The following is a 12,265-nucleotide window of genomic DNA, read 5'->3' on the forward strand; positions in this document are numbered from 1 at the left end:
GTTGAGCAAACTAATTAGCTGCTAATTAATTGTTTACTATTACTGCATTACATTTTGACAGATACAGACCAGCTTTCTAATATTACATTTATTTTGTCAGGTGTGAAGAGAAAAGATAATTAACAAAATTTGGTTTTATATTTGTGTTTGTATTACTAACTTTGGTAATGGAAATGATGGAACATTTCTGCACAGTGACACCCTTGTGAAATGAACAAAAAAGCCCGTGTGCCTTTTATAACATATAACCACATAAAAGAAACATATAGGTTTATTTTCTTTTGTTTTTTGTGGTTACCAGTAGCATAAATCCAGAGGAATTACTTTATATACTTGGATTTGTAAGGCACTGGCAAATCTATAATAGCAACAATATTCTTTCCAAATTCTTGTTGAAGAATTAAGAAAAAAAAGTTACAAGAACATTTTTTTTTCAAAATTCACTTTTAGCCGGAACTCTAAAAGCAAGTGAAACTCCCAAATATGAAAAGTAAAGAAAGTCACTAGTCATATAAGAACACTGATGCGAATGATGGGTTGGAAACGTTTCCCCCCACACGCAAATCAAGCGGATTTGTGGAAATAAAATAAAGCATAACATATGTTACCATTTAACAGCTAAGGGATAATCAGGGGTTAAGTGTTTCCTGTTCTTGAAACCCCAGGACTGCAGCCCCTGAGACATGACTCACCCCTCTTGGTGCTTCAGGAAGATGATGAGTCATCAGCTCTAGTTACTTTACAGAGAGAGAACAGAAAATAAAGGAAGAGGAAAAAAAGAGAGAGAGAGAGAGAGAGAGAGAGACGATAGTTAAAAGCAACCGCTGTGTGTTACATTTTCGCAGCATCATTATTTCTGCTCCTTTAGTGTGGACCTGATAGCCAAAAGGAAGCAAAGCAGTGAGACAACGTAACAGAGCTGAAGTATGCACCTAAGACTCCAGCAAAAGATCTGATTTAGTAAGGGGTTTCCTGCCACCCCTTTCTGTTAGGCTCTGTCTTCAGCATTTTGTTTCGTGTAGAGAAAGAGATATATTCAGAATCATCAAGAACAGCATTTCAGGGGCGCCTGGGTGGCTCAGCTGGCTAAACTTCCAACTTCAGCTCAGCTCATGAACTCAGCTTGTGGGTTCAAGCCCCATATCAGGCTCTGTGCTGACAGCCCAGAGCATGGAGCCTGCTTCAGATTCTGTGTCTCCCTCTCTCTCTGCCCCTTCCATGCTCACGTTCTCTCTCTCTCTGTCTCTCTCTCTCAAAAGTAAATATTTAAAAAAATTTTAAAAAAGGAACAGCATTTCCCTAAGATCCTCCAATTTCCACTCACCTTCCTCACATCCACTATCCACAACCCATGGGAAACATTGCTTTAGTCAGTATTTAAAATGTGTTCACAGGTTAAAGCATTTTGAGAAATAGTGATCCAAATGGTTTTCCCTTTACCTCCAGATATGTCAATAGTCAAATAATTATCATGTGCATGCATGCACACACACACACACGCACACTAACTTACTGGGATGATGATTTTGAGAGACAGAGAGAGACAGAGCATGAGCAGGGGGGCAAAGAGAGAGGGAGGCATAGAATCCAAAGCAGGCTGCAGGCTCTGAGCTGTCCGTGCAGGGCTCAATGTGGGGCTCGAACTCATGAATTGTCAGATCATGACCTGAGCTGAAGTTGGACACTTAACCCACTGAGCCACCCAGGAGCCCCGACAGTGTCTCCTGTATTTTTAAATCAGAAATAGTCCTCTGTGATAACGCAGGCAAAATAATAACCAAATAATTTCTTATTACACTTTCAGTTCTACTTTTTGTACAGGGCCTATTTTTGTAAAGCTAGAGTATAAAATCAGTCAACTCTTCTATGTAGCCTGTATTTTCATCACCTCTAACATCTTAGAGTGAGGAGACAGAGTCTTGTAAGATGTTGGACTTCTTTCCAAAAATGCATCAGTTGCATTTTTGTGACATGTCTACTAAGAAAATATTGACTTCACCTGATACCTAATGATTTTGTGGTTTGTTTCTTGAACTTTCTTCCTCTACACTACGCAAGTTTAATATTTTCACTATTGATGGGTTAACATTTTGACAAGTTATCTTGCTTTCTTGATATGGATTCAATAAGAAAAAAAAATGCAAAGAATCACCCTGTCCCCCCTAAAAAGTAAACCAGGTTTGGAATTCCTGAGATTGGAATTTCCTTATCCCCATGGACTTTGGAAAGAAAATGGAAGTTTCTCATGAAGTCAGGTCCCAGAAAGATAACATTGTGGGTTTTGAAAATCCAGACACATATGTAGCACTGTGTTTCAATCTTTAGTAGAGTATGAAGTCAATGTACTATGTACTGACCAACATTTTTAAAAATTAGAAAAGAGAATAGAATGAAAAGGAAGATCATGGAAACTCTCCCAAGTGTTTCACATATTATGAAGTAAATATTTTATGAAATATTGGCTTATGTTGCTATATGTATATATATTTATGAGTACATGGTATAAATATATAAATTTATTCCAACTAAGTGTTGCGTTTTAAAAAGTTTGAAAATAGGGGTGCCTGGGTAGCTCAGTTGGTTGGCATTGGAATTTGTCTCAGTTCATGATCTTGGGGTTCATGAGTTCAAGCCCCATGTTGGGCTCTGTGTTGACAGCTCAGAGCCTGGAGCCTGCTTCAGATTCTGTATCTCCCTCACTCTCTGCCTCTCCCCCCACCCACACACACACTCTGTCTGTCTCTCTCTCTCAATAATAAATAAACATTAAAAAATTAATTTAAAAAGTTTGAAAATAAAAAAAGGGGGTGCCTGGGTGGCTCAGTCGGTTCATCATCAGACTTCTGCTCAGGTCATGATCTTAGGGTTTGTGAGCTCGAGCCCCTTATGGGGCTCTCTGCTGTCAGTGCAGAGCCCATTTCAGATCCTGTGTCTCCCTCCCTCTCTGCCCTTCCCCTGCTCATGTGTGTGCATGGGCTCTCTCTTCCTCTCTCTCTGTCTCTCAAAAATAAATTTTAAGAGAAGTTTGAAAAATACTGAAGATGAGTGGTAAAGTAAATCCACCCAAGAAAAGTAGGAAATATTGTGGCTTTCCAGTTACATAATCTAGAGAATGCAATTATATCCTAAGGAGTCATGTGTATATATGGAGACTGAACTATTGCTTATATTATCCAAAAAAAAAAAAAAGAGATGATCTATCAATGGAAGCATGGATAAAAAAAGTGATATAGCATGAAGGAACTAGACACATAAACTTGAATACATGCTGAGAACATGTTAATCAGAAAGAGCAGTGTGAAAGGGTAAGTATGATACCTCTTAAGAAAAAAATGTAAACATCAAAACAGTAGTATATATTTTAGAAATGCTTGTATATGAACTATTACAACATCATGATTGTGAAGAATGCTTATAGACTCTGGATAAGGGTTAACCCTGAGGAGAAAGAAAGGTGAATGGCATCGAGTATGGACTTTTCACCACACCTCCATCTTTCAAGCATCCTAACATAAGTAACATTTGTTAAACTTAGATGTTGGATACAAAGATGGTTATTATGACCTTCGTTGTTACTTTATATTCGTTTAAAATTTTTTTACATTGTATGTTTAAAGGAATCAGCTACTGTGTCTGAGTTTTTCATCCAATATCAGATTTATGAGATTCATCCATTATGTTGCGTATATGACTATCCTTTCTTTCTTCCCATTGCCCTATGGTATTACATTGTATAACATGTCACATTTTTTTTATCCAGTTTTCTCTAGTCAAATATTGGAATGTTTCTGATTTGGGGCTGTTCCAAACCATGTGGCTGTAAGTACTTTATATGTATCTTCTGATACCTCTTCTAGTTTCATGGGCTGTACATACATTCAAACTAAGTCAGTCCTGCCACATAATTTTCCAGAGTTGTGCCAAGTTACGCTCCGAGGCAGCAAAGGAGAAATTGGTCATTCTTTAGCCTTGTCAATATTCAGTATTGCCTTTTTTCATTTTAGCAATTCTGATGTTGTGAAGTGGCGTTACCTTAGAGTTTTAATTTACCTTTCTCCAGTGACTGATGAAATTGAGCACCTTTTTTACATATATGTTGCTTATTGGCTATTCTCTTCTTCAGACTGCCAGGTCAGGTTTTTGACTCATTTTGTCCCATCTCGCCAGGAAAAGGGAAAGGTAAGTTGGAATGGTTTATTTACATTTTCTTCATTCTTTATCTGATGTTCATAAACAGACAAAACTTATCAATTTCAATTTTTTAATATTTTTTAAGTTTATGTATTTATTTTGAGAGAAAGAAAGAGACAGAGAGAGAGAGAGAGAGAGCAGGGTAAGGGCAGAGAGAGAGAGAATCCCAAGCAGGCTCCACATTGTCAGCACAGAGCCCGATGCAGGCCTTGAACTCAGGAACCCTGAGATCATGACCTGAATCAAAACCAAGAGTCAGGTGCTTAACCGACTGAGCCACCCAGGTACCCCAAACTTTTTAATACTGAATTTTAAATAAATTTACTTACACACACACACACACACACACACATCATATGCACAAGATAATTGGTCTGATCTAAAGGAGTAATTGCAAAATTCTTAGTCATGAGAGAAACAAGGGCTTTGACTCTCTAAAGCATATAGTCAACTTGAATCTTCTCGAGTAGCCTTGTGTTTGAATGGCCACAGAAGAGGTTGACTTCATAAGACACGGAAGAAGTCAGCACCAGTTGCCGTGGTCTTGGGGCCTTAAGACAGGTCCCCACTACTGAGTTGGTCATCAGCAGTCGAGATCATTAGGAAAAAGAACAAGATGGTACCATTTCCCATTTCAGTAGATTTTCTGAAACTCTGGTATGACTTAAGGATTAAAAAAAAAAAAAAAAGCACTGTGAACTCATTTATATTGGACTCATCGCTATTCTTCCGGGATGAGTTTAGAGATAAAGATTAATTTTATTCATAACTTAAACGAATGGTATATTTTTTTCCATTTTAGTGTTACAATTCCAAGGTCCACCAAACAAAACCAGCTAACATTCTTGAGCTAAGGTCCTATCTCTGTGCCTCTGTACATTTTCTTTTGCAGTTGAGAAATCTTAGAAAAGACAGAAACTCACATTTAGTGGTAGCTTAGTATCTATTACTGTGTGACTTGGGAAAAGTCAGTGAATGATTTGGTGAGTCAGTTCTGACAGTTCCACCAGCAGGATCATGCTAAAATCCGTGACTTAATGTTTCACAATTCTGTTTTACCTTTGAATATGGTATCCCCATTCCTCTCTATGCTATCCTAAAGGAGAGAGAGAGAGAGAGAGAGAATAACGTTGTCACATTGGTTATTGTAACTAATTTTATTCCAGGAAAGGTTCAAGAACATTGGGGGAGGAAATTAAGATGTGTGTCAAGATTGAGAGGTCAATCTCTGTTTTCTAGGCTCAAGGAGAGCTATTTAAATCCAAAGTTGTGAAATTTCAAGTTTCCTAATGCCAGCTTAAGTGCCACATTCTGTACACAAATTCTTCTACAACTGTCTGTAATTCGTGCCATCACAGTGGTTTCTCCTTCTCTGTCAGCACACGCGGAGTAAAAGCTTTTGGCGGGACAATATACATAAATATATATGAACTCATTGCATAACAATATTTGTATGAGCGATAGATACTATTTATTCAAAAGCCAACCGACAAGAACACTCATTCATTGCTGGTTGGAATACAAAATGGAATAGCCCTTTAGGAGATAGCCTGTCAGTTTCTTACAAAATTGAATAAAATCTTACGATATAACCCAGAAGTTGCACTCCTAGATATTTAGTCAAATGAGTTGGGAAACTTATGTCCAGACAGAAACCTGCATAACAAGAACAATGATTATAGCAGTTTTACTCACAACTGCCAAAAACTGGAAGCAACCTTCAAGAGGTGAATGGATAAACAAACTGTTGTATGTCCACACAATGGAATTCTATTCAATGAGAAAAATAAATGAGTTCTTAAACCTGGAGAAGACATGGAGAAATCTTAAATACCTATTGCTAAATGAAATAAGGGGTATGAGAAGGCTATCTACTGTATGATTCTGACTATATGACATTCTGGGAAAGCAAACTCTGGAGACTGAAGGGAGATTAATGACTGCCAGGGGTAAGGAGGAGGGGTGAGGGAATGAGTAGGCGGAGCACAGGGTATTTTTAGGGCAGGGAAGTTCTGTGTGACGCACAGGGTATTTTTAAGGCAGGGGAGTTGTTCTGTGTGATACTATGATGTTATACACATGACATTATGCACTTGGCAAAATCTACAGAACTTTACAGCATGAAGAATGAACCCTGATGGCAAACTCTGGTATTGATACATTAATAATAACACATCCATATTGGCTCACCAGTTATAACAAACGTACCGTACCAATGATGCAAGATATTAATAATAGAGGAAACTGAGGCCCGTGGAAGAGGGAATCCATGGGGGATCTGTGTTCTTTCCTACTCAATTACCCTCTTAATCTTGAATTTCTCTAAAAACTACATTCTGTGGATAAGAGTTTTGGAAGCATAGTGGAGAGAAAGCGGTTTGAGGAGAGCATAGGAGTTGAGAATGGGGTAAAGCGTAGGCAACTGTTAGATAGACACATATACTTACATAACCTAGAGGGAAAATGGAGAGCAATAAGAGATTAATTGTGATGTAGGATTAGAAAATCTAATATATTTTCAATTGAAAAATATATAAAATCATTAAAGGAAGAGAGTTGAGGAGAGTTAATGGAACAAGCTTCCAGGAGATTTGGGAGAACAGAGATCTGGTATGGAACAAGAGTTACTGCCCTTTGGGTTGTGGGATATCCCTTCCACTGAGGAACTCCACATATCCTCCTTTTGTAGGTGGCAGTTTGATGGGAGAAAAAAGAGGAACACCTCATCCTTGGGTAGAACAAATGTAGTCCCGAGGGGCAGAGACAGAAAAGCAGTAGAAAGAAACCTCACCTACATTCATAGGGAAAACCAAGTGAAGACGCATGGAGAAGGCAGCCATCTACAAAAAGGAATATCTTGGAGCATCCCTCATGGCCCCCAGAAAGAACCAGCCCTACTAATACTTTGATCTCCAACTGCTAGGCTCCCGGAACTGTGATCAATTAAATTTCTGTTGGTTGGGCCTCCAATGTGTGATGGCAGCCCGAGCGAACTATTACAGGTTTCTTATTTAACTGAGGAAATGCTTGGTTAGATGCCTCTATATAGACTTGAAGCCCCCACGGACATACGATTAGTAACTTTTTCCTCGTAGAAAATTCAGTGAGGGGCGCCTGGGTGGCTCAGTCAGTTAAGCGTCCCACTTCAGCTCAGGTCATGATCTCACAGTTTGTGAGTTCAAGCCCTATATCGGCACAGAGCCTGGAGCCTGCTTTGGATTCTGTGTCTCCCTCTCTCTCTGCCCCTCCTCTGCTCTCTCTCTCTCTCAAAAATAATACACATTAAAAAAAATGTTGCTGATGTGCAAGTATTAAAAAAAAAAGAAAAAAAATTCAGTGAATTAGCAAACTGTGAAAACTCACTATTATTTTTTGTAATTCCTGCTAAATAAAGGAGCCCAGTTTCCAGGGATAAAGTATACATTTATTAGAATGGAGATAAGGTGTAATGTGTGATGTATTTGTGTGAGAAATTTCCCTTTGTTCAAAAGATATTGTTACTTTCCTTTTATTCCTTTCCGATAACCTTCCCTCCGTGATATAACAGAGTTGGGACTAGAGATTCCAAAGGGTCTTAGGGGAGGCAATGGATGGGTCAGAATGCCTCCCTCATGAAGTCACTGCCCTGTCATGCCTACAGAATTGTAAAGATCAACAAGTCCCTTAGTGCACATCCCCAGAAATGTGATGTCCAGAACTTCTGGCAGCCGAAAAGAAATTTATCTCGCTGACAAAGACTAAAGATAAATTTTGTTTGCATTATTTTAGATAAGGAATAGCTGAACAGCGAGATAAATGTTTGGCTGATCTTTGTCTCTTGATGTCTTAAAGTATTAATATCATGAAAATATTAAAAATATTTTGGCTACAGTATCTGTTATCTGGTTATCTCGGATTTTGACAGGGCTCTAAAGCAACCTATTTCACTTCCCTATTGCAAGACAGATGTAACTATAATGATAACAGTTGATGCTCGATTTTTGCAACAACACATCACATTTTTTCTCCACACACCGTGATGGCGTGGAATTTAAGACCAATTTTAATAACTGAATGATTTGAAATGTCTTGCAATGCCATAAGTGTAAAAAAAAAAATATTGGAAGTGACTTCTGTGTAGCTAGCTAGTGTGTAAAAACCATTCTTTTAATTTTTTAGGTATTTTATAGTTTTATACATCCATACAAATATGGAAGATCATGAAACTGTCCTAAAATAAGCATCAAAATATAAGATTAAAAAAGGTGGGGGTGGGAACCATTGCACACATTTTATAACCAACCAAGATCATCTTTAAGCTCAAAGCCAAACATGCAAATTCTAACATTTTCCCTAAATCTGCTACATAACCAGGAGTCTTTTGGAAAGACTAAAAATAAGCAAAATGTGAAAAAGAAATAATTCTAAATTCCTCAGGTGATAGCTGGGTTCAGAAGAACCCCAAGAAATTTAAATTCAGCTAATGGGGTTACAGTGAACCATCCAGAGAATTAAAATCCTTATGCTTCATCAATAGCTTTTCTTCCTATTTGAAACTATATCCCTGTTGCCTGGTTAAGGTTCTTGCATTTTTTAAGAGGCTCTGGCAGGTGCTTACATTATGCACGTTGCAGTTTAATTTCCATCTGGGTGAACAAGAAGTCAGCTGCCTGGAGCTGAGGCATATTTGCTGTGAACACAGGTAAATTTGTTTAAAGTACTCCCAGTGTAAAGAGAATAGGGGCTTAGATGGGTGACGAGGGGGCACAAAAAAACTCACCAGGATTAGAATTGATGGGTTAGGCAAACATTCTTTATAGCATTTGATATTTGCAATATGGAAATGAAATGAAGATCGGAAGAAGAGCCTCATGGACTGCTGAAAACTCAGTATCTCCTAAACTTCCTTTAAACCAAAACATCTAAGTTACATTTCTACGTAGTTAGAGTGCAATAGGTTCCATATCACTATGAGATATTTTTAAACACTCTATAGATAGGGTTTTGTGACAAGTACTGCTTTGACAAGAACTGTTGTATAATGAAGGTCACTCCCATAAGAGACTTGCTGAGGAAATAAGTCAAGAATCCAGGGGCACCTGGGTGGTTCAGTTGGTTGGGAGTCCGACTTAGGCTCGGGTCACCATCTCACAGTTAGTAAGTTCGAGCCCCATTTTGGGCCCTGTGCTGACAGCTCAGAGCCTTGAGCCTGCTTCAGATTTTTTACCTCCCTGTCCCTCTGCTCCTCCCCTATTCACGCTCTGTCTCTCTTTCTCTCTCAAAAATAAATAAACCTTAAAAAAAATCCATTTTGTAAACAAACTTGCTTTGCCGAAGGAGTTACTAAAGTTCAGGATGTGTAACTGTGGTTTGATGAGTCATAACTTTAAAATTTGCCCCCAAGGGGGGGAGGAGGGGAGGGAGATTGGCAGGGCATAGTCCTGTCAGCAGCTAAGTAATGGGAAAATAATATCATTCCTTTGCTCAAAATACCTGTATTTTTCTTTAATCGTCAGCTCAGTGTTAACATGGCAGATGCTTAAAATGGAAACATGAAATCTACAAAAAAAAAAAAGAAACTTTTTTTCAAGTGACGCATTTCACTTTAAGGAGAAATAGTAGAAGCAGCACATTTTTCCCCTTGGAAGGGCACTCAGAACTGCTTAAAGTGCTTGCGTCTTAAAGAGACTGTAGTGCTTAATGAATTATAGTAAAGGTAGTTCAAGTATCTGAACATACTATGTTTTATTTCTGCTGGTTTTGTGGAGACTTAGAAAAGGCTTTAAGACTGATGTGAAGGGTGAGGCATTCTCTGACTTTGAGCTTCTCTCTGTTGAAATCCTATTGACGTGTTAAGACCCAGCTCAACAGCCAGTCCTCTACAACATAAGTTCAAATCTCTATAGAAAGGAGTGCTGGCTTCTCTGGAAAGCAAACTGCATATTGGTTAGATCTTGAATGCAGAACCAGTTCATTTGAATTGTCAGTATACCTGTTTCTAATATTGTCTCCTTCCTCTATTAGACTAAGTTTCTTCAAGATGAATTCGTATTCACACCCAAATCATCCACAGGGCTTTTGCGCACTGTAGGAGCACACACCCAAGAATTAAAACAGTTTTTCTGTCATCTGGCAAAATGATTCGGCCTCCAACCAGTCATGTGTTAGCTCTCCAAAAAAAATGTTAGTGGTCCCAAATTCTAGATGCTCTTTCGGGCGTGGGAACTTGGTTAATAACAATGTGAAAATATACCACCCTCCCAGAACTTACAAGCTAAACACACAAGTTGTTGCACTATGTTGGACAATCTATTCTGGAAAGGAAACTTACTGTTCTTCTCCCTATGGAATTTACAAAGAGCCCACTCTTAAATAGTCCAGATTTTGAAATTGTACTTTTGCCTCATGAGATGATTGCAGTCAGTAGATCATAAATAGAAGATTGCCTGATGGCTTAGGTCATACTCTTGCAAGCATAGACAGTATCTTCCATAAAAAAAAGAGAGAGAGAGAAGATTGATAATATAAGGCAATAATAGTTAAACCTTTGAAGGCATCAAAATTCAATTCTCTGCCCCTTATGGACATGCTGTGAAGAAATCATATCTACCCTTCCATAATGTCAGTAGCAAAAACTTTGTGAGAAAAGGAGACCTTGCAAAAGCCATTCATTTTTGTAAATGTTTATTTATTTTTGAGAGAGAAAGAGAGAGACAGAGCATGAACAGGGGAGGGTCAGAGAGAGAGGGAGACACAGAATCTGAAGCAGGCTCCAGGCTCTGAGCTGTCAGCACAGAGCCCAATGCAGGGCTCAAACCCATGAACTGGGACATAGTGACCTGGGCCAAAGTCGGAAGTCAGATGATGCTTAACCGACTGAGCCACCCAGGTGCCCCACTGAAAAAGCCCTTAGTAGCTTTATGCCCAAGGGTGAAAGTCACATTCAGGAGGAATAGCTTGTCCTACATGGGCCAATAAAAGCAGGAGCAGTACAAGAGGAAGATTGGAAGACAAACCAACTAAAGCCAACTGAGGTAGCTCTCAATGGTAAAGGGGAAAAAGGCCAGACTGTTCAAATTCTGTGTAAAGGGCCAGATAGATACTAATAAGGAATTCCTAATACTTACTGAGCTCTTCTAGTGAGCCACATAGGCTTTACTAGGGAGGGTTCTCAGAACTCACCAGGGGGAATACATAGCATTAGGAGCAAGGGAAACTTTTCAACTAGCTTGTATCATTTTACTATTTAATTAACTTCTCTTCAATATTAAAACAACCTCTCAATATATACTAACCTCTTATTAATATAAATAATATTGTTGATTTTTGTTTGGGGATTATTTAGGATTGCTAGTGCAGAAGCTGAAGTCTCACAAATTTAGTCAGAAAGAGAGAAGCGTACAAGACACTAGAGTATCTTTGCAACTCAACCATAGATCTGGCCCTCAGACTCCTAGAACTAGGAATTAGAGAGGTATCTGGGTAGCTCAGGTCATGATTTCCCAGTTCATGAGTTCGAGCCCCACATCGGGCTCTGTGCTGACAACTCAGAGCCTGGGAGCCTGCTTCAGATTCTGTCTCCCTCTCTCTCTGCCCCTCCCCTGCTCTCTCTCTTTCTCTCTCTCTCTCAAAAATAAATAAACATTAAAAAAAAAAAGAACTAAGAAGTTGAATGATATTAGAGGTTTCTTTCTCTTTCTCTTATCTCTGCACTGATTAGAGTAGTTTCTCTTCTAAGAGAAGGAAACTTGACAGCCAGCATTCCTGTCGTTCACACTACCTGATGCTTCTCTGCCAGAGAAACATTGTTTCTTCTGTTTAGGAAGAAAAATCCTGGAAAAGTGTTCTGATTGGCCTAGCTTGGATAAGAGGCCTTTACGTAAAATAGTCCACTGTGCACAGAGAGTTGATGTACTGTGACTGGAAGACCTTACTAGAGCGTGTTGGTTGGATTGACCCAAATGAAGATACAATTGGCCTTAGCATCAGGTGGAATACCTCTTAGACAAAATAACAAATGTCCACGGCCTTCCTCAGTACCTCCTTTTATTGTCTGGAAAGGTTTAAAATCCTTAAGCTTCAGTCTAAAATTGGC

Source organism: Prionailurus viverrinus, chromosome D4, assembly GCF_022837055.1.
Source record: "Prionailurus viverrinus isolate Anna chromosome D4, UM_Priviv_1.0, whole genome shotgun sequence".
Taxonomy (NCBI): Eukaryota; Metazoa; Chordata; class Mammalia; order Carnivora; family Felidae; genus Prionailurus; species Prionailurus viverrinus.